Source organism: Cryptomeria japonica, chromosome 5 (assembly GCF_030272615.1).
Source record: "Cryptomeria japonica chromosome 5, Sugi_1.0, whole genome shotgun sequence".
Taxonomy (NCBI): domain Eukaryota; kingdom Viridiplantae; phylum Streptophyta; class Pinopsida; order Cupressales; family Cupressaceae; genus Cryptomeria; species Cryptomeria japonica.
In genome coordinates this window covers 844,830,179-844,852,543 of record NC_081409.1, presented here as the reverse complement: position 1 = coordinate 844,852,543, position 22,365 = coordinate 844,830,179, and the positions used below count along the sequence as shown (strand labels likewise).

Here is a 22,365-nt window from a genome sequence, read left to right as displayed (position 1 = left end):
ACCCCATCTATGAGCGCTCAAATCGATTTTTTTATTAATTAATTAATTAATTACTAATGCCTTGCGTTTTTAAATTGCAAATTTCGGTTTTTTAAATAAGGCAAAAATAATTAATAAGTGTTAACGCCATATTAAATGCCAATAAAAATGGATTTTCAATTTTTTAAATTGATTTAGCATTTAAAGAAAATTCAAATTGTTTTAATTTGGCGCCAAAAAAATATGTAAATAGAGGGACGTACCTCATCGCTCTGGTCCCTTGGAGAGGGACAGGAGCGATTCATTATTTTGTCTTGGTTTTGCATTTTTTCACGATCAACTTCTTCATCTCCGCGTTAAAAATTGATCATCTTGATAGGTTCTTCGCATTTGATCCTCTTGCATGTGTGTTTAAGTGCCTTTTGAGTGTACATCGCCTTGGTCCTTGTCCAAAGGACAGGAGCGATCTTCTTGTTTTCATGTCCATCTTGCATCTTTTAACTTCGATCTTTTATTGTGGGCGAATAACATCCTTTGTTCGTGTCTTTTGCGCTTATTCCATTTGCTCGCATGAAGTTTTGAGCGTATTGAAGGGATCATCGCCCTTGTCCCTTGGAGAGGGACAGGAGCGATCCATGTCCTTTCCTTGACCTTGTCAACTTTGCACTTCGATCTTCATTGTAACGTCCTTCAAACGTCGTCCTTCACCTTACCTAACCTTTCTTCGCTTTGATCTTGAAGGAACGTGCGTGCTTTTGATGATATCGCCTTGGTCCTTGTCCAAAGGACAGGAGCGATGTGAGGCTTTTACATTATTTGGTGATGTTTGGACGTTCAAAACCCTTGCGAATTATCTTCAAACGACGCCTTGGACCATATGCTATCTTAGGACGTCTTGACTTAGCTTGAACTTGAAACAAACAAGGAATCCAAAGCAAATCGCCCTGGTCCCTTGGAGAGGGACAGGAGCGATATGGTTCCTAGATCCATTTTGGTGATTATTTAACGTTCAAAACTCTTGTTTATCATCTTGTTGTCGTACCATGGACCCTCTAAAACATTGTAATGTCTTATCCTTACGTAAATTTTGCATGAAATGGCCAATGCATCTAACATCGCCCTGGTCCCTTCCTGAGGGACAGGAGCGATCTATGTTATAGGGTGTCAATTTCTTCATTTTAACGTCCTTTAAGTGTTTACGCATGATGAAAGCGCCTTGAAATGTCCTCGCCACCTTTTGTCCTGGCTTGGATCGGGCTCGAACCTTGGAGGGACGACCTTGAACTTGAGAGGGACGTATCTTCACCATTGTATCGCCCTGGTCCCTTGGAGAGGGACAGGAGCGATTTTTTCCTTGTGGCTTTCATCTTACTTTGCCATGCTCTAAGTTTATATTCAACGGATTCGTCCTTCTTTACTCGATCCGTCCATGCCTTGACATTGTTTGGAATTTTCCAAAAAGAGGTAATTATATCAAAAATCGCTCTGGTCCCTTCCTGAGGGACAGGAGCGAACTAGGCATTTAGCATTGGTATGGACGTCCCGAAAATCTTCAATTTATATTCAATGCATTCATCTCATGTTCTCCTTCGTTTTTGAACGTAAACTTGCCTTGACCCTTGTCTGGATTTTGCAAAATGGAGGAAATCGCTCTGGTCCCTGGGAGAGGGACGAGAGCTACAAGGTACCTCGCCCTGGTCCCTTGGAGAGGGACAGGAGCGATTTAGTCAATATAGGTCATTTTCCTTCATTTTTTGCATCTCAAATTATATTCATTTGGCAAAGTATCTTCCTTCGGACGTCCTCCAATTGCTGAGTCATCAAAATCTTGCATGGACATGGCGAAATTTGAATTGTAGCTCCGGTCCTTCACTGAGGGACAGGAACGATTTTCCTTCTGGAGGCCTTTCCGCGCTCATGAAAATCTTCAATTTATATTCAAATGAAAGATCTTGTCGTTCTCTATCACTTCAAACGTAAAATTTGTCCGGACTCCACAAGGATGATGAGATATCTGAAAATGAGCTCCCGTCCTTCACTGAGGGACAGGAGCGATTTTGCTCCTACAGGCCAAAATAACAAGATTTTTCACATTTTAACACTTCACGAGGCGAAAACAAATCAATTCCAATGCCTAGGATCAAACTTCAAAAAAGTCAAAATTTGGTCAAAATATTCAGTCAGACAAAAATTCACATTGACGGTCATCATTTAAACAAGTTTAAGCTCTACATGAACATTCCAATTGAAAATTAGACCATTTTGGCGAATTCATTGCATTCAAAATTTGCATTCTAGACAAGAAGCTCAAAAGCTCTCAAAAGTGACTGGATTTTGGCTTGAAAAGGCAATATTTAAAACCCTAAGGCTTAGCCCTAAATCCAGACGACTAACGGACTAACAAAACCCTAAAAACGAAAGCGAAAACAAGCGAAAAAAACAGGCAAAAAGAGGGGGTCCCCATTTGCGATGGGGCGATGTGTGAAATGGTCACAACACTACCATGGAGAGGAGTCCCGAACCAGATTAAAATTGATAGCACCCCAAGGTTGAGGTTGATGATAACTGAATATGGGGAAGACAATGAAGTCCTATTTTTAGAGTCCGACCTAGGAACATACAAACCAAAAGTAGAGGAGATCTTGATGATACAAGATATACAAGATGAAGATATCCAACAAGAGGTCATGGAGTCAACTGAGATCGTCATTGAAAGCGATCAAGGATCCGACCAAGAGGACGAAGGGATGTTTGAAAACTTCAGAAGGTTCGTACAAAGAAACATCCAGCAAAGTGTGCAACTTGGCAACCTAGCATCCGTCCGAGATCTGCTTCTTCCGAATTGGTGTAGAATCCACAATGCCGTCCACTCAGAATTATCTTGTGCTTTATGCCAGACCGCATTGGAACAAGTATACAAAAGGGTCCCACAGACACCAATTATAGAAGAAATTCAAGATTCAGAGAATGAAAGCTCTACAGACACCGAAAGTTCTGTGGAAGATGAAGTTTCGTCCGATACAACAAATGAAAGTCATGAAAGTCTAGAAACAGACAATCAAGAAAATCAAATATGGACACTAAGGTTCGACGGATCTAAGTCCAAACAAGGATCCGGAGCTGGATATGAATTAATTAGTCCAAAAGGAGAAACATACCTTGCCGCTCACAGATTGCAGTTCCCTTGTACCAACAATGTAGCAGAATATGAATCTTTGGTTCATGGATTATTATTAGCCATCCAAAAGGGGGCAAAGATACTGCAAGTATATGGAGACTCAGAAATCGCAATAAGGCAAATTAGGAAGCAATATGTTTGCCATGACAAAAGGCTAACTAAGTATAGAAATCGAGTCTGGGATCTAATTGAAAGTTTTGATGCTTTCAATATCAATTCAATTTATAGACATCAAAATCAAGTGGCCAATTCACTTGCACAGGCCGCGAGCTCATTGATTCCATTAGCGATGTTTACCATCGAGTTAATATCAGTTCCTTCGGTCCCAGATAACATCACCAATTTCCAAGTTTTCGAAGACGATAAGCACATTCTAGACTTCCTAACCAGCACGGACGTCTTCTTAACACAGATCATAGATGAAGATGAAGTGGGTGAAGCTGAGTTCGATGCCGAAGGAGTCCTGAACTTAAAGACAAACACTATTCCGAAAGGAATGGTTGAATTAGAAAGGATTTTTGATCCTGACAAGTTGAAAGAAAAGAAAAATCACAATGTAGAAGGCAATATGTGCGACGCGATCAATCTAGGTGACGAGACACAAGTTAAGAATGTCTTCATTGGAAAGTCTTGCACAGCGACTGAAAAAGATGGAATCCTAAAGAACATGAGGGACTTCCCAGATGTCATCGCATGGAGCTATGAAGATCTTAAGACCTACGACACTGCGATTATCACTCACACAATCCCGTTGAAGCCAGGAAGCAAGCCATTCAGGCAAAGACAAAGACCCGTCAATCCTTTGTTGGAACCACTGATATACCAAGAAGTGAAGAAGTTACTCACAGCCAAGATCATCTTCCCAGTAAGACACTCGACGTGGGTCGCCAACCTGGTACCTGTTAGAAAGAAAAATGGAGAGATCAGATTGTGTGTTGATTTCAGAAATCTCAATAGAGCATCAGAGAAAGATAACTATCCGCTCCCATCATTAGACGAAGTACTGCAGATCGTCAATGGATCACAGATGATGTCCTTCCTAGACGGATATTCAGGATACAATCAAGTCCTAGTCGAACCTGAAGATCGACTGAAGACTGCTTTCACCACCAAATGGGGAACATTTGCCTATAAGAGAATGCCATTTGGACTCATAAACGCCGGGGCCACATTCCAGAGAGCTATGGATATCGCTTTCAGAGATTTAATTGGTAAAAGCATTATTATATATATGGATGACATCACAGTTTTTTCCAGACAGAGAGAAGATCATGTAGAGGATTTGAGAAAGGTCTTCCAAAGATGTAGAAGGTACGGTGTCTCCCTTAATCCAAAGAAATGCATATTTGGAGTCACAGAAGGAAAGCTTTTAGGACATGTCATTTCAGAGAAAGGAATATCTATTGATCCTGAGAGAGTGAAGGCCATATCTACTATCAATTTTCCAGCAAGTAAGAAAGAGCTCAAATCATTTTTCGGCAAGATCAACTTCGTCCGAAAGTTCATTACCGGATTTGCCGAGATTGTCAGGCCATTAAATGAAATGTTAAAGAAAGATGCAAAGGTCGAGTGGACTCCACAAGCCAGAAGGGCATTTGAAGAAATAAAGACCGCCATCATGGAAGCACCAGTTTTGATTAGTCCAGATTATCTCAAACCATTTTATTTATATTCCTTCGCTTCCGATTACACTTGTGCCGCCATTCTCACCCAAAGAAGTGAAGAGAGGGATGAAAACCCAATTGCTTTCATGAGCACCCCATTGAAAGATGCAGAACTCAGATATCCAAACATTGAAAAGCAAGCATACGCATTAGTAAAGGCAGTTAAGAAATTCAGACATTACCTCCTGAGAGCCAAGATTTATGCAATAGTGCCTGATGCGGCAGTCAAGACTCTTCTCATGCAAAATGAATTAGGAGAGAGAAGAGGAAAGTGGGTCGCCATTATCCAAGAATTTGATATTGAAATACAGCCCATGAAACTTGTCCGAGGACAAGCTTTGGCACAAACATTGGCAATAGATGGGCCAGGATTAGTTCAACAAATTTATGAATTGGAAGATGTCACACACAATGAATGGTACAAAGACATTGTGACATATTTGCTTAATCACAGATGTCCTGCTCATATGACACCTACACAAAAGAGAGCATTAAGATTAAAGTGTCAACATTACGTGCTTCAAGGATCTGTTCTATACCGTAAAAACTATGAAGGAGTATACCTGAGATGTGTTGGCAAAGACGAAGCAAAGAAGATAATTGAACATTTCCATTCCAAGTTTGGAACCGGACATGGAGCCAACCTCGCCACAGCCCACCAGATCCTAAGAGCAGGATATTACTGGCCTACGCTTTTTAAAGATACATTCAATCACATTAAGACGTGCCACACATGTCAAGTCGCAGCTATTAGAGAAAGAAATCCTGCCATGCCACTGAATCCGGTGATTGAAGCCAGACCATTTGCTAAATGGGGAATGGACTTTATTGGTGTCATCAACCCCGCATCCTCAGCACAACACAAGTACATCATTACAGCTACAGATTATTGTACCAGATGGTCAGAGGCACAGGCACTTAAGGTTTGTTCTACTGAAGTTGTAATCAAGTTTCTAGAGGAGAACATAATCACAAGGTTTGGATGCCCTTACGCGTTGGTTTGCGACAATGGATCGGCGTTCACATCATTGAGATTCTCAAATTGGGCTTTTGAGTACGGGATAACCCTCAAGTTTTCATCAAATTATTATCCTCAGGGTAATGGATTAGCAGAATCCACAAACAAAAATTTGCTCAGTATCATCAAGAAATTATTAGAGAGAAGCCCCAGAGAATGGCACACCCAGTTGAGATTTGCTTTATGGGCAGACAGAATCAGAACAAAGAACGCATTAGGCATTTCGCCTTATTTTCTAGTCTATGGCCAAGACCCAGTCTTCCCCATGCAACTCAGGATTCCGACCTTGAGATTCATTCAGGAGTACATGGAAGACATAGATGCAGTGCAAGCCAGGTTGACACAGTTGATGAACTTAGAGGAGAAAAGAGATCAAGCGCTAGAAAATTTTGCTAAACACCAAGGAGTGGTGAAGAGATGGTTTGATCGACAAGCAAGAGTCAAGGCGTTCTGAATTTCAGATCTCGTCCTGTATTGGGACAAAGCACATGAGAAAAGAGGGGAACATGATAAGTTTGATAAGCTTTGGAAAGGTCCTTATCAAATTTCAGAGATATTAGGAGAGAATGCATTTAGGTTGCAGACTTTAACTGGAGAAGACATCCCGTTGCCTGTCAATGGGAGATATCTTAAACATTATTTCCAATCCTAAAATGCCAAGGCCTTCCCTTGTACATAATTAGTTTAGTTTGCTTTCGTTGTTTTCCGTTTGTTTGTTTTCCTCGTTTTGTTTTGCCCTTTTGTTTTTCTTAGTTTAGGTGTTTTTTGTTTTTGTTTTAGGTTAGGTTGTTTTGTCCTGAGGGGTATCCATTTGACATTGGGTGATTTTGTTATGTAACGCTCTGACTTCCTGCTGGATTGTTGGATGCATTTGGAAAATCATGAGGTCTTTTGGAATTACCAAGGGAGTTTCTTTTAATGAAGCTTTGAGTCAGGACGTATTTGCATTGAAGTAGATTAGCTTATTGAACTCACGTATTTTTGTCCTTCAGTTATTATATTTTCACATACTTATAATCTCCGAGTCATTATGGTTTACAGGCGAAGCTGTGATCAGTGAAAAATCTAAAGTCTAGCTTCAGCGCCACCGCAATCCTCAAGCCCTAGTGAGTTTTTAGTACTCACGAGCCAAAGAATTGACAGAACTGAAAAGCAGTATCAAAAGAAAAGATGAAAAAATGAGAAAAGATCAAAAGAAGAGAAATGAGCTAAAAGGAAATATCAAATTGGCTAAAGGGAATTTTCGAGTAACTCCATCGGGGCTATAGACGCCTGGCTGGCAATGGAGCAATGTTCGTGAGCTTGCGGCGATAACCTCGTCGGGACTATGGACGTCTGACTGGGAGCGAGGCTCTATCCAGGATGCTTTTGGAGTTTAGACGAACTACGTAGCTTATCACAGGGGAACCTGGAGATCATGATTGTCTTGTTGAGGGGAATTAACGCATTTGCACACACATGGGTAACTGTGGACTTGATACTTTGTCTCAATATGATGGTCTCTTCTTGTAAGTGTTTCTTAACTCCTGGTTTTGTTGAGGGAGGTTTTCTGAGTCTTCCTTTAGAAGGATTGATTCCCAAATGTTTTGCAACATTTCTCAGTGGTGTCGCCAGATGTTGTGACCATTTCACACATCGCCCCATACCAAATGGGGACCCCCCTCTTTTTGCTTGTTTTTCGCTCGTTTTCGCTTTCGTTTTTTAGGGTTTTGTTAGTCAGTTGGTCGTCTGGATTTAGGGCCAAGCCTTAGGGTTTTAAATTTTGCCTTTTCAAGCCAAAATCCAGTCATTTTTGAGAGCTTTTGAGCTTCTTTTCTAGAATGCAAATTTTGAATGCAATGAATTCGCCAAATTGGTCTAATTTTCAATTGGAATGTTCATGCAGAGCTTAAACTTGTCTAAGTGTTGACCGTCAATATGAATTTTTGTTTGATTGAATATTTTGACCAAATTTTGACTTTTTTGAAGTTTGATCCTGGGCATTGGAATTGATTTGTTTTCGCCTCGTGAAGTGTTAAAATGTGAAAAATCTTGTTATTTTGGCCTGTAGGAGCAAAATCGCTCCTGTCCCTCAGTGAAGGACGGGAGCTCAATTTCAAATATCTCATCATCCTTGCAGAGTCCAGACAAATTTTACGTTTGAAGTGATGGAGAACGACGAGATCTTTCCATTGAATATAAATTGAAGATTTTCATGAGCACAGAAATGCCTCCAGGAAGAAAATCGCTCCTGTCCCTCAGTGAAGGACCGGAGCTACGATTCAAATTTCGTTTCGTCCTTGCAAGATTTTGATAACTTAACAATTTGAGGACGTCCAAGGGAAGATGCTTTGCCAAATGAATATAATTTGAGATGCAAAAACGAAGGAAAATGACCTATATTGACTAAATCGCTCCTGTCCCTCTCCAAGGGACCAGGGCGAGGTACCTTGTAGCTCTCGTCCCTCTCTCAGGGACCAGAGCGACTTCCTCCATTTTGCAAAATCCAGACAAGGGTCAAGGCAAGTTTACGTTCAAAAACGAAGGAGAACATGAGATGAATGCATTGAATATAATTTGAAGATTTTTTGGACGTCCATACCAGTGCTAAATGCCTAGTTCGCTCCTGTCCCTCAGGAAGGGACCAGAGCGATTTTTGATATAATTGCTTTTCTTGCAAAGTTACAAATGATGTCAAGGCATGAACGAATAGAGGGAAAAAGGACGAGTCCGTTGAATATAAACTTGGAACCAGGCAAAGTGAGATAGTGGCCACAAGGGAAGGATCGCTCCTGTCCCTCTCCAAGGGACCAGGGCGATGATGATGATAATACTCTCTACGCAAGTTCAAGGTCGTTCCTCCAAAGTTCAAGACCGCTCCAAGTCAAGACGAAAGGTGGCGAAGACATTTCAAGGCATTTCCATCAAGCGCAAGGTTGTAAAGGTCATCACATGGAAGGATTTGCGCTCTAAAGACCCAGATCGCTCCTGTCCCTCAGGAAGGGACCAGAGCGATATCTACATAATGGCGTAGATTTCAAAAGGCAAACAAGTTTCGAGCAACCAAGAAGGTCGAAAGGACGTCATTCCACGCAATGAAGTTGATTGCAAGTTGGTACAAACAAGAACAAGCACATAATGATGAACTTCGCTCCTGTCCCTCAGGAAGGGACCAGAGCGATATTAGATGTATTGATCATTTCATACAAAATTCACGTAAGGACAATATATTGCAATGTTCTGGAGGGTCCATGGTATGATAACAAGGTGATAAACAAGAGTTTTGAACGTCCAAACATCGCCAAATCGTGTAAAGGCCCCACATCGCTCCTGTCCTTTGGACAAGGACCAAGGCGATACTATCAAAACACTCACGTTCCTTCAAAGATCAAGGCGAAGCGAGGTTAGGAAGTGCGAAGGACGACGTTTGAAGGACATTGCAAAGGAGATCGAAGTTTAAAAGTCGCCAAGATCAAGGAGAAATAATGGATCGCTCCTGTCCCTCTCCAAGGGACAAGGGCGATGGTCCCTTTAATGCATCCAAACACATAATAAAAGCAAATGGGAATAAGCGCAAAAGAACACAAGCATTGATATTTCGAAGGTCAAAGATACAAGATGAACATGAAGACATGGAGATCGCTCCTGTCCCTCTCCAAGGGACAAGGGCGATGTTAGATAAAACACATGACATTCTTTGAAAGTCACGTTAAGACAAGGACGCACATGGTTCTAAATGACGTTTGGAAGATGATACAAGGAAAGGATCGTACCAAAATGGATAATTTCAAGCAAAAAACTTAGGATCGCTCCTGTCCCTCTCCAAGGGACCAGGGCGATAATGATCATAAGATGCATTTGCTCGCACAAGAAAGGCATTCAAATTCGAAAGGACCACCAGATGATCAATTTGGGACGTGGAAGTAAAGGAGTTGAACGTTGAAAACGCAAGAATCTAGACCAAAATCATGGATCGCTCCTGTCCCTCTCCAAGGGACCAGAGCGATGAGGTACGTCCCTTTATTTTCATATCTTTGGCGCCAAATTAAACAATTCGAATTTCCTTAAATGCTAAATCGATTTAAAAATTGAAAATCTTATTTAAATTGGCATTTAATATGGCGTTAGACATTTATTAATTATTTTGCCTTTATTTAAAATCGAAATTCTCAAATAAAAAAACGCAAGGCATTAAATAATTAATTAATTAATTAATAAAAAAAAAAATCGATTTCAAGCGCTCATATATGGAGGTCGGCCTTCTTATTTCATTGCAAATCATTTAAAAATCGTTTAAAATGGTTTTATTTTTGTTAAGTCGGCCTAAGGGGTGAAGGATGAATGCGCTATATAAGGGGGGTAGAATTATCATTTTCTACATCATTATTTTACCTTCCTTCATGCGAATTGAGAAGAGGCAAATGTAGTGCGAGTTTCATTCATCCAAAGGTGGCGCGATTTCAAACCAAAGGTGGCGCTAGTATCATCTTGTGTGGAGTGCGAAGTGTGTTTGAAGAGGTGCGAATTCAAACCAAAGGTGGCGTAAGCAATCAAAAGGTGATGCGAATTTGAAGATCCATCTAAGACCACGCCAAAGGGGAATTTGCTAAGGACTTGGAGATTTGTTAGTGCGAATTTGAAGATCCATTCGAGACCACGTCCAAGGCGATAAGTGAAGATCACATTCTATCCAGAGGTGGCGAAGTCAATTTTGAGGGGATCATATTGAAGATTATCTTTATACCTCAACTTTGCCTAGGCAAATTTTATTTTTGCATTCTAGAGTTAGCTCTCTATCGAGGTATGGCGATTTAATTATTATTGTTTTATTCATTCATCGTCATATTTCAAATTTTGAAATTTTGAATCTTGAATTTCTCTTGGCTCAATTGTTGTATTTTAGGAAATGATAACTCTAGAGACTTATCATGAGGTTTCCTAAAGTTTATCTCTCTTATTTACGTTATTTATTGCAAAAATCTATTTCTTATAATGAAATGTTGTGTAGGTATGGCGACCCCAAAGGCGGGAGCATCCACCAGTCGCTCGGCTCTCATGAAAGAAGATCAGAAGACTGAAGAAGTGGAGACCAAGATCGTGTCCAAGTGGAGCAACATTGGAGATACCAACCTGGGGAATTTTAGCACAAAGAAGTTCCGGGAGGTCCCTTACATCGGCAAGCCATCACCTGTCGCCCGGAGAATAATAGAGAGTGGCATCATTAAGGCGGCCGGTTTTCCTCCAGCTATTCAGTGCCACGAGTTGATGATCGAGTGTGCCCGTCATTACAATCCACAGTCCAGGACAATTGTGTCCAATGAGGGAAACACTTTGGCGTACCTTTCAGAGGAAGCCATAAGTGAAGCCTTCCATCTTCCAGAGCACAGGGACATGATATACAAGAGCATTGAAGGAGCCAGATCAGTGTACGATGATGATCCAGATGCTTGCCTAAGCATAATCAACAAGAACTGGCTACTTAAGAGTCGTCCCCGTCTAAGCAAAGTACCGAACACACCACACAGGATTGATTTCCAGGAGGAGTACAGAGATTTGATTACCATGCTCAACAGAGTTACAGGGGCACCTCATGCCTTCTATTTTGAGAAATGGATGTTTTACTTCATCCAGGTGATTGTTCAAGGAAAGGGTACCATACATTGGGCTAGGATAATTAGCCATTGCTTAGACGTACAGTTGAGAAGACTCAGGGCTACTAAGTCCTTCCACATGAGTTCATACGTCATCTATGCCTTAATCAGGAGCGTTGAGTACGCAGGACTACCTCACAGAGGAGTGATTGGAACAGGACCCGGCGAGGTCAGATTTTGTGAATCCTATACCTACTTGCATCATCCACCAGGGAAGAACTACAAGTTAATCAATGATACTTTCACAATGAACATCACAAGGACGTTGCAAGGAGGGATTCACAACAGATTATCTCAGGATGCCCAGGAATTCATCAAGAGGTACGGTGCTTGGTTCATTCAGTTTCCCAAGTTCACTTACATTAGAGTGCATGGATGTCCTTTACCTCCATACATGTTGCCAAGGTACCCGACAGATAGAATTGTGTTACTTGAAGTAACAAGGCAGTTGGCAGCATATGTGAAGGCATTCCGACACAGACATCAGAATGGAGTTCAGGTACCTATTATTTTGGGTAATTCAGTTGAGGTATGTCCTAATGTCTTAGCCATGGATGACGCAGAGAAGGAGTTAGCCTTGTATCCTTTTTCATCTTTTGCTTGGAGGAATAGTTTTGATCCACATGGACATTTAGAGGAGACGGTCGGTAGAAGATTTAGACATGAGTACCAAATTGAAGATTTTATGATGAATCTCTTAGATGATCTCGAAGTGAAACGAAAGATACATTCTAGATTGCCTTTGGATTTCATCAGGAAATGTAAGATTTACAGAGTAGCCGACCAAGCTCAGGACAACGGCAGGCACATCCAATCTTCATATGATAGAGAAAGCAAAACAATAAGTTTGAATTGGAATGAGCCCGAGGCCGTGGATTTAGATGATTTGATGGCACCAGTCTTGTCTTGTACTCGCAGATGGGTAGACGTTCAGCATCAGAAGTTGAGAGAACAAGGCATAGCCATGTCTTTTACTTTGGAAGAAAAGCCAGCCGAAGGTGGAGCCAGTGTTAGTGAAGGCAATCCTAATCCTAGGAATTCAGGTGAAGGTAACCTTCGATGTGCCAGTGAGGGCAATCTCCATTCGAGAGGTTCAAAGAGAAAGGAAAGATCAGAAAAGAAAGAGCCTTCCAAGAAAAAGCAAGGTGCCAACAAAGATCAAACACCAGGTACTTCTTCCAGGCCAGAGGATAGAACAGTTCAAGTGGAAGAATCCATGGAATCGATGGTACAGAATGATAGACAGGAGGAAGGACAGGCACAGCATGTTTCATCCGATGGATCTCTCCAAGACTATGATTTAGATAATGATAATGAAGTAACATCTCCTCCCAGACAAGAAGAAATGGTACATAAGGAGATTCAAGTTCAAGAGACAAGATCAAATATCCCAGATTGGTTGAAGGAAAGATTGACTAAGGTGATCGTAATTGAGGACGAGGACAGTGTAATTGATTTAGAGAGCCTTGTTGGACGCTCACATATGACAACAGAGAAAAAGAAGGCTACAAAGATGTCCAAGATGATTCGAGATGAGACTGGATCAAGAAAACTGCAGATAGCTACACCGGCAGCAGACAAATATGAGGGTGAGATCCTAGCAGAGGATTATCATATACAGACTATTGAGTTAGGACCATCCACAGCAGAGCAGACTTTAGATGATGCCACCGACACATTTGAGGCCCTGAAAGGCAAGCTTAGAGAAGAAGTGGAAAAGAATAGAAAGCTTGAGAGAGAGGTCGGTGCATGGAGGACATATTTCAGTCACATCAATGAACCTTTGGGACGTCAGGATCCAGTTAGATCACCATTGCAGGCATTGCCCCTTCAATCAATCAATGAAGCAGAAAGATTCAGGAATACGGTCCAGCGTACATGTAGTTGGATGGATAGATCTCACACGGTGGCCATTGAGTTTGTTACAAGGATGTCGAAGATCACCCATCAGGCTATCCAAGTTCTTGAGATTATTCACAGATTGATGGCAACAGTAGCTGCATTTGCCCATACCAAGGACGTTGTCATCCCTGTCTTGAAAGTTATAAGACATACATCTAGAAGAATTCTAGCACAAGAGAAGATCTTAGAAGGTGATTCTCACAGTTTGTTTCAGTGGTCAACCTTACTCCATATAAAGAGTGTTCTCTTCGAGGACATCAGTGTTAGATGTGGTCAAGTTGAGGAGGTGATCAATCCGATCCAGGACAGAGTATTTGAGGTACTTCGTACCATTCTTGGCAGAAGGATCGAGGTCGAGACAGATGTGGATTTACAAGAATTTGAGGATAGAATCAAGATCATCTTTCGCAAGGACGCAGATGTTACAGATGAGCAATATGATCAGATGTATGCCACCATGCTCCTGATTGATAGAGCAAAGGAACTTGAACCTACTTGGGACACAACTCTTCTAGATGCATTTGATCAGGTTATCCACTTAGAAGAGAGTATCAAGAATCTTCCCGAGATTCCCAACACAGAAATCGAAGGAATCGTGACAAAATTCATTGCATATGCTAAGAAAGAGAATTGGAAAGGGAATAAGATTCTAGATGAAAGGTTGTTACAGATGACATGACATCTTATTTCTCATTGGTTGATACCTCCTAGATTTTTGTGCCAAATTTAATATTTGGCTATGTATTTAATATTGTTCAGTAAAAAGGAGGTCATTTGTAACAAACCCTAATTAGGGTTTAGGTGTCATGATCTTGTCCATTGATTTACTTTCAATCTGGACCTTTCATTGTAACTGGGGATGCTATTTATACCCCCATTTTTCATTTCATTTGTAAGAGAGTTAAGAGTGAAATAGAGAGATTAGAGTTGTAAGCAATTTTTATTTTGTAGCAAGATTGAGTCTTGAAGAGAGAAATTCAAGCAATTGTTGTATATGATGACTTGGAAATCAATAAAATATTGAAGTTATGGTGTTTTGTTGCAAATTTCTTAAGTTATCTTCATGGTTGTTGGATGTACTTGAATCACGCTCAATCAAAGTAGTTTGTTAATTTGAAAGACTAAGTGTGAGATTTGATATTTGGTAGGATTCGCAATCCAAACCACTAGCTTCTTGCTGATTGTAGGAATGCCTTGCGTGGTCGACTGGAAAACACTTTGCATCCTTAACCTTCAAGCATTTTTGTATCTAGGATATGTACCTTCATAGTAGTGTCCTTGGTCTTTGATGCATTGAACACCATTATTACCTTAGAAGATCGCACTAATTTCAATTGAGTTGTTATCTTATGGCAAAATTGAAGTTGGTTGAGTCTTGCCAAATCTCATTCATGCTAAGTCGTTCATAGGGTTAGGCTAGATTAGACTTCCTTAAACCCTGTCCTTTTGCCCTTTTTTTTGAAAGTTCCTTTTAGACTAGTAAAATCTTCGAGCTTTGAATACGTAAGACGCCTTGGAGGAAACAGCAAATCACATCATACCACTAAAAAGCTTGTCTACACGTGGAGACCCCACTAAAAGAACCTTGGAGTCCATCTAACTGATCCTTTTTGCAGATCTTCAGCAGTTAGAGACTATTTTCTCAAGAGAGGATAAGATGCCTGTCGGTATTTTATTCTGTGTATGATTGTGTACAAAATACACGTCAACAGTAAGCACATATATACATAACTTAGAATTGTATTGTATGTAATTGTTAATCATGCTGATTATGAGAATCGATTATATAAACTAATCATATATTAATCCACCTTGATCATATAAACCGATTAAGAGAATCGGTGATATATATACTAGCATTATATTAAATCGATCATATATAAATCAATAAAGAGAACTAATCGTTATCATGAGATTCGATTATGTATTGATCTGTTACTATTAATTATGAATCGATCTTATATTAAAGAATGTTGTTCGATTATGTAATCGCTGTCTAATCACAGCCAATTAATTTAGAGGAGCATGCCTCGTCAAAGAGGCATGACCATGACTCTTTGAAGACATGGCTCCTCCAAATAATATATATATGGAGATGAGTATCGATTCATGGCAAGTACAATATCGAAAGTGCAAGTCAATTTCATTGATACTCAGATATACACCAGATCAAGTCGAACTAAATTGAAATATTAGTATTCATCTCTCATCAGCAGTAACAACAATAAAGAATAAAATTAAAACTCCTCTACTTTCAAAATCTGATCAACATTAACATGGTATCAGAGCTAGCATGAGGAAAGATCTGATCAGATTTACAAGAAGAAACAACTAACTTCCATTAAATTTTCTAGAATTCTATATTCAACAAAATAGTGAATGGAGTTAGACCCGAGGATCGTCGTGAAGGAGCTGTAAATTTTGTATCATGGAAGTTTAGGATGATGCTCACACTAAAGGAACACGAATTGAACATGTTTGTGGAGAAGGCTATACCCGAACCCAATGAAGAAGATGAGAAACTTCAATGGACAAGGAACAACAACAAAGCCATGAAATTACTGGTGGGTGGAGTAAAAGATCACATCGTCCCTATTATCTCAATAGTTAAATACAGCATATCAAATGTTCTCAACTCTAGAGAATATGTTTGAGATAAATAATACTAGCAGGGCTCTTGCTCTAAAACAGCAGCTCCACCATATCAAGATGAACCAAGGAGAAACTATCACTTCATATTTCATGAGGATAACGGAGCTAAGGAACCAACTATCTACAATTGGTCATACATTCGATAGCAAGGAGTTAACCATGCTGGCACTCAACGGGCTTCCTACCTCTTGGGAATCATTTATTCAAGGGATTAGTGCACGATCCAAACTTCCCAAATTTGATCGATTAAAAACCGATTGCATACAAGAAGAATCAAGATTGATCACTAAAGGGATTGGAATAAACTCTACAAATGAAGACATGCAAGTCCTAAGCTCTCAGTTGCACAAAAGAGGAAAGAAAAATAACTTCAAGAAGAAGAAAGGCAAGGACTCAACCGAGAAGTGTTCATTCAAAAGGAGAAGGGACCTATCTAAAGTTCAATGCTTTAGATGTGATAAATATGGTCATATTGTTGTAAAGTGCCCAAGTAGGCCCAAGCCTCAAGCCTCGATTGTAGAAGTCAGTAAGACCAACTCAAATTCCGAAAGACTTGTATTCTACTCAGCTCTCTCCAGTCAAGTATCTACCAGCCTAAACATCAGGGTAATAGACAATGGGGCATCCCGACATATAACAGGGTTTAGAGAGCACCTAGACACCATGGTAGAAAATTCTGATGATTCAAACTACCCAGTGAAAGGGATCAGAACCTGTACCATTCAACTAAAATCAGGCATCTCCCTTAAATTAACAGGTGTACTATTTGTGTCGAGCATCACACGCAACCTGGTTTCCATATCATCTCTTGAAGACAAGGGATACAGAATCACCTTCATGGATGGAAAAGTCTTAGCCTGGCCTAAGAACTCAAATATCAAGAAGGCACACACCATCGGAGTTCAACATGGGTGTCTGTACAAACTTTGCACCTCTCCTTCACAAGCACTTATTCATGAATCTTCTAACACTTGTGAATTATGGCATAGAAGATTAGGGCATCTTCATTTTCGTGCTTTACCCTCTATAGAGAAAATGGTGACAGGCATACCTAAGATGACTCAAGAACATGAAGGAATCTACAAAGGGTGTGCCTTAGGAAAGAATACCAAGGGCACATTTCATAGTAGTGAAAGTAAATCCAAAAATGTATTAGAAATTGTTCATTTTGATTTATGTGGACCTATGTCAATATCCTCGTTAGGAGGATTTTTGTATTATGTTATTTTTGTAGATGATTATTCTAGGAAGACATGGATATATTTTCTAAAGTGTAAAGAGTCTAATGAAGTCCTTCAAAGGTTTAAGGAATTCAAGGCTCTAGTAGAAAATATATCTGGTAAAAGTATTAAGACCCTTAGATCAGATAATGGGGGGGAATACATCTCTGAAAACTTTAAAACTTTTTGTAATAATGCTCGTATTAAGAGGGAGTTCACTAATACTTACAACCCTCAACAAAATGGGATAGCAGAAAGGAAAAACAGAACTATAGTAGAAGCGGCCAAAGCCATGATGCATGACCAGAACCTTCATACCTCTTTCTGGGCCGAAGCCTCTAGTACTGCTGTGTATATCCAAAACAGATGTCCCCATTCCTTTTTTGATGACAAAACTCCTGAAGAAGCATTCACAGGAATCAAACCTGACATAGGTCACTTAAGAATTTTTGGCTGCCTTGTTTACATTCACATCCCTAAGGAGAAAAGATCTAAATTAGAACCCTCTGGAAAAAAGGGAATCTTTGTCGGGTATAGTGAAACTTCTAAAGCCTATAGGGTCTATATTCCTGGTCAAAGACAAATTGAACTAAGCAGGGATGCAACATTTGAAGAGAATATTGCATTCAAAAGATCTAAAGATGTTAATGTAACAGATGATGAATCTCCTCAATACAGTGAAAAGGATCACTCCTCTGAGATTCAGGGGGAGACTCATGAATCAATTGAAGGGAACAATCACATTGAACCTATGGACTATAATGACGAACCTAGAGACACTAATGTGACTAAGAAAAGACCACTATGGGCCAGGAAGATGATTGAGGAGGCTAAAAATTATACAGCTCCAAAAGGAACTTTCAGGGAAAATAAAAGACCAAATAGATTCTCCAGCTATGTTGCACTAATGAGTGAAATCATAAATTTAGAACCTTCTAATGTTGAGGAAGCCTCCCAACATCAAGCCTGGAAAGAAGCCATGACAGAAGAGTATAAGTCTATTCTCAAGAATGATGTCTGGGACATTGTACCTAGGCCTAAGAACAAATCAATGGTGTCTTCTAAGTGGCTTTTCAAAATCAAACATGCGGCAGATGGAAGTATTGAAAAATACATAGCAAGGTTTGTTGCCAGAGGTTTCTCTCAAAAGGAGGGAATTGATTATGAAGAGACATTTGCTCCTGTTGCCGGATACACTTTTGTCAAAGCTGTGATTGCTATTGCTGCATCAAAGGGATGGAAAATCCATCAAATGGGTGTAAAGAATGCATTTCTAAACGGCGTAATAGAGGAGGAAGTCTATCTGGAACAACCTGAAGGATTTGTAGTGCATGGACAACACTCTCATGTTTGCAAATTGAAGAAAGCCTTGTATGGGCTCAAACAGGCTCCTCGAGCCTGGTATGAAAGGATAGATCACTATCTATCAGGACTTGGCTTCTCAAAGAATGATGCAGATCCGAACCTTTACTTCAAGGTAATAAATGGAATATGCTAATTCTTATTCTTTATGTTGATGACTTGTTAATCACAGGCGAAGAGCATCTCATCATCAAGTGTAAACAAGACCTTGCATCTGAATTCGACATGAAGGACTTAGGGCTTCTACACTATTTTCTCGATTTAGAAGTATGGCAGCAGACTGATGGGATTATCCTAAATCAAGGGAAATACACTATTGACATTCTGAAAAGGTTTGGAATGATGGATTGTAAGCCTATGTCCACTCCCATGGAAACAAACTTACACAAGTTAAGAGAGACAGCTGCAAGTTCTAAATCAGCAGATTCCACCCTCTACCGGCAGATGATTGGATCATTGATGTATTTGATCAATACTAGACCAGATATTTGTTATGTTGTGAATGCACTCAGTCAGTTCATGTGCTATAGTTCAATGCTTGTCTGAGCAATTAATTTGAAATCAAAAAGTGATACTTCATCGAACAGAGTTTAGCACATATATCAAATTAATCTAGTAATATTATTCTATTTTTTTTCCAGAATCAGGGCTTTTCTAAAAACCCAACGCACTCAATTAATCAGATGGTCCGTAATTTCCCAAATTCACTAATTAGAAATTAATAGAACATGCATAATAGTACTGTGCTACTTGTTTAAACATATAAAAGCACTTGGAATAAAATGTTGCTCAAAAAAATTAAATTGAGTCCTGGAAATAAAGGAAAATCACCATGAAATTCCGAAAATATCCTGGAAAACTGCTAAAGATGAAAAGCTAGCTTGCTAGCAGCAATTGCACATCTATCCCAATGTTATTGGTGGCCAAGAACGACTACAAAGAATAGATACAACTAGAAATTGCTCCTATGCTTTCTGTCAAGTTCAAAATAACTCAATCAACTGAACTTATCTTATTTTGATCACTACAACGCTCACACAAGCCTCCAATGATCAAACCCACGGTCTCCATACCCTTAAATAGATTCAAGAACATTCCTTTTCATGCAGTAGAAGAAACCAAGAGTGGAAGTTTAAGTGGAAGAATCAAACTATGTGCTTCAAATTCTGGACTCCAACAATCATGACAAAACCACCGATTGTCATCAAGCAGGGATTTAAATTTCCAGTGCAGTAGTTTTCACTTCTGGAACAGCAGTTTCAAGTTTTCTGCAGCCATTTTCATTTCTGTCATGGTGATTTCATAGCCATCTAAAGAGGCGGTCTCATCTTGAAGACAAAATCATTATATTTTTTTTGCTGATCACTTTTGGAAATTTCCATAATAATGCGAAGTTTCCAAACCCCCTTTTTGAAGTTTTCAGGATTTGATGGAAAATTGCTGATAAACTGAGATTCTTTGTTTGTGTAAATTATGCAATTAACAAATATAAAATGTACTTCACAGATTTAGGTACAGTTCACGAAGATTTCAACGCTTATAGAGGAATTAGAGTAGGGCTTATTCGAAATTCTTCTCGATACAGTTTCTAACAAGAGGCATTCATTACAATATGTATATAGAATGGCATACAAGTAGTGCCTAACCTCTGAGATAATCAGCAGAAGGTGTTCAGAGTATTCGCTACAGACCAATGTTGCAATCAGTGAGTGGATGCAGTTCCAAATAAAATCAAAAAACGATTTTATTATGCCTCTTTCTTGCTTTGATTCCTCCTTCCCAAAGCTCACGCCACCTCTGAACAAGCAATGGCTCTGGAAAGCATTTGCAAACCCATCAGGAAGGAAATCGCGCCATTATCTGAGGGAGACGCACCAGTTTTCACCTCCAGAATACACAATCAGCTGATAAAATGAATTTCACCCCTTCCAAAGCTCCAAAGTGCCCTCGACCTGGATTCTATAAGAGTCGCACTATATTTCCTTCTGCATAAACCCGCGACCTGGAAATAGAGGTAAGTAGCGCCCTCCGTTTAATATCCTTGACTCCACGTCCAGGTATTTAGTATTCAAGCCTGCCGTGCCAGTTATCAGCTCATTTCGACCTCCCTGAAGAATATCACCCAAATATATAAGTTTGTTTACTTTTTTCTACAAGACTACGAATGAATGAACACAGGAATTTTAATGATGTCCATTAGATCCAGCCGTCTAAGAGATCGAGAGGCTTCAAATTAGTAAAAAAATTCATGCTGGATTTTTTTTTTAAATCCTGATTAAAAATTTGTGAAGTCTTGACTTTTTAAAAAGTTCATTGTCTACTTTTAATTCATTATCAAACTGGCTACGATGCACATCCCATTATGAAATGTCATTTTGTTTCTACTGTCTTTTTGTTGCAAAACATGCACATTATTTCTTCCCAATCTTCTTTTCGTACCTTTTATCTACATGTTTCACATCTTAAATGATGAGATCCAATTTTTAATTATGTAATTAGAATTTTGGCATTTCCATTGATCACGGATCTCAAGTAAGCTTTTTCATCATGCTCCCAAGTAGGGTTGAATTCTTTAATATAGTACGTTTTTTTCTTTAGCTGGTTTGTCCACATGGCATTCTTGAATTTATAACAACCATTTTTTTATCTCCTCTTTACTGTTGGGACAGTCGTGTAAATTTTTGTCCCACTTGTTCATCCACTTGCTATTTTGTTTCTTCCAAGTATTTTTCCTATGACTTAAGTCCTCTTCAACAATCAAGTTGGGCCAACGGTGCTTATCCATACTTTCTATCTTTTTCAAGTAGCGTAACAATCGAATGACTACTAAAGCCTCAATTGGGTACATATCAGCTTCAACCAAAAGAACTTCATATGATATTGTTGATTTGACTTTGAGGCTACTAGTGATTAGATGATTTTGAATTCTCTCCATTTGTCTCCATTTGAGGTTTGACATGCTATTCCCCCAACATTCTCTCTATTTGTTTCCATTTAAGGTTTGACATGCTATTCCCCCAAACTTCACACCCATTAAGGATAACTGGAACCGCTAACAAACCGCAAAAGGTTTTCTTAGTCTTCCAATCCCACAACTCTACTTTCCTACATCGATTTTGAAGAAAGTATAAAGTTATCCAACCCCCTTGGATCCTCTTTGATCTACATGTTTCCCAGTTGAGCCTATTGTGAAAATCAATTCCTAAGTACTTGTATGCAACCACTACCTCCAAGGGGCTGCTCTTGAATATAAAATCGACCTATTGCTTCTTCTTTTTCAAAGAAAAGATCATGACTTTGGTCTTGCTAGTATTCATTTGCATCCCAACATCCTGACAAAATAACTCAAAAGTCTTCAAATGCTCTCTTAAATCTTGTGCAGATTTTGCAATAAGAATAAGATCATCCGCATATAAAAGCAATTTCACCATATATCCTGCTAACTGGATACCTTCCCCATTAGTATTGTTTAACCACTCTTCAAGATTATTAATATATAAGCCAAACAAAGTGGGAGATAAAGGACACCCTTGTTTGACCTCGATGTCATTGTTGAAACATTTAGACATCCCATCTTTGTTGGTCATTTGGTGGAATTGATTATGTGTTGCATTGATGTTTTGTCATTGATGCCAACACTAGTTGTTTGGATGCTTTACCGACACCCTTCTGGTCTCGGTAGGTTGAGTGGTTGCTGGTTAACTTGGATCCGGCATGATCCGGTAGGCTCTAGTATAGTTTGGTGATAGAATTGGCTTGT

At 39.6% G+C, this 22,365-nt stretch overlaps 1 protein-coding gene across 1 annotated transcript in view; it reads right to left on the bottom strand.

Annotated features, from left to right (window-relative positions):
* LOC131062719 (uncharacterized) overlaps positions 1-20,901 on the bottom strand; it is a 59,103-nt gene extending 38,202 nt beyond the window's left edge. The window contains exon 1 of the mRNA XM_057996434.2: positions 19,437-20,901. The gene's annotated coding sequence lies outside the window, so the exon portion shown is untranslated. The remainder of the gene's footprint in view (positions 1-19,436) is intronic.
* Between the last annotated feature and the right edge of the window lie 1,464 nt (positions 20,902-22,365).